The sequence below is a fragment of the Pygoscelis adeliae genome, unplaced genomic scaffold (assembly GCF_000699105.1).
Source record: "Pygoscelis adeliae isolate BGI_AS28 unplaced genomic scaffold, ASM69910v1 Scaffold325, whole genome shotgun sequence".
Classification (NCBI taxonomy): Eukaryota; Metazoa; Chordata; class Aves; order Sphenisciformes; family Spheniscidae; genus Pygoscelis; species Pygoscelis adeliae.
The window spans coordinates 523,517-525,198 of record NW_008824769.1 but is presented as its reverse complement, the minus strand read 5'-3'; positions in this window follow the sequence as shown (position 1 = coordinate 525,198).

Sequence of the window (1,682 nt, the reverse complement as noted above, 5' to 3'; positions counted from 1 at the left end):
CCCCTGTGGTGCTCCCCCCCCCCCCCGACACCCTCCTTGGCTGCTCCACGGGATGCCCAAGCCCTGCCCAAGCCTCAGAGACCTGCAGTGGGGATAGCAAAGGACCCGTGGAGCCCTGCGCAGCGGTGGGCAGGGGGGTACCAGGGAGTGCCACCAGCATCCCAGCCCTTGGCCAAGTCTCGCCCTTTCATTGCACCGCTGCCTGCGCCTCCTGGGGAGCCGCCTGCCCACCCGTGCAGGCACCCCTGGGGTACGCCGGGGCAGCCGGGGAGGGGACAGCACGATGCCCGCCGCCGGGATGGGGACATCACGGCCGTGCACAGAAGCCGAGATCTCCAGCAGGTCTGGAAGCCTCGCAGTGAAAACAGGAACACCAGGTAGAGCAACACAGCAGATTTACGGCCTTGGAAGTGGCCCTGGGCTGGGAATCCAATATCAATAGCTGGAAGAAAGGGCTCACAGAGGCTGCACAGAAATCCTGCCCGGGAAGCGGCCAGCCCGGCGGAGCGGGGCCGTATCGCAGGAGCCCGGGAGCCTGTGGTTCCTGGCAGCAGCTTTGCCCCATTTCCTTTCTTCCCGTCAACAGCGCTTGCAAACCTGTGCAAGAGCCTCGGCAAGGGGAGGGGGAAGGAGAGCAGGAAGAGCCACGGGTGGAGAAAAATCCCCTGCTGCTGCCCAGGGGTAAAGAGAGGCTGCAGCAATGCCCCTCTCGCTCAGCCATGGATGGGTCCTCCCTGGGTCGCAGGGTTTGGGGGATCCCCTTGGCACCAGCGACGGGGACAGCCCTGGTGGGAGCCGGGGAGAGGGCGATGGAGCAGAGGAGGGAATGATGGAGCAGGGGAGGGGGCGATGGAGCAGGAGAGGGGGCGATGGAGGTGGGGAGGGAGCAGTGGAGTAGAGGAGGAGGTGATGGAGCTGGGGAGGAGGGCAATGGAGCCAGGGAGGGGGTGATGGAGCAGAGGAGGGAGTGATGGAGCTGAGCAGGGGGTGATGGATCCAGGGAGGAGGTGATGGAGATGGGGAGGGGCTATGGAGCTGGGCAGAGGGCAGTGGAGGTGGGGAGGGGGCAATAGGACAGTGGCTGGGGCAATAGGGCAGGGGATGGGGCGATGGAGGCAGGGAGGGGGCGATGGATTTGGGGAGGGAGTGATGGAGCTGTGGAGGGGACCCTGGGTGCTGTCCTGTCGAGCCTTGGCCGGGGCAGGCAGGACTTGCTGCAGGGTGGTGAGGGGCCCCATGCCGGCTGTGCTGCCCTCGCCCCTGCCCCTCCCCAGCAGGCTCTGCCCTGCCGAGCCCACGGACCCTCGCTGGTCCCAGCTCCCCCCAGTGCCAGGTTCGCAGGCAGGGGCTGGGGCAGGGAGGGAAAACCCAAATAGCAAGGACAGGCCATCGGCCGTGCCCAGGGGCGAACCTGGGCTCCACGGCACCCCATGCTCTTCCTGCCAGCCCGGAGGGAGGGCGATGGCACAGCCCCGCAGGGATCCGGGGGGATAATTTTCCCTTCCTGAATAATTTCACAGGAATAGCTGGCGTGAAAGGCCAGCGGCTTTGATTTCAAAGGGATGCCAGTGCTGGGGCCGGATGGGCTGGCGAGCAGGTGGAGGGGTCCATCCTGGGAGCACCCCACGCCGGGCACCCCGCAGGGCCACAGGCTGGTACCCGCCCCCGTCGGGGCGGACACG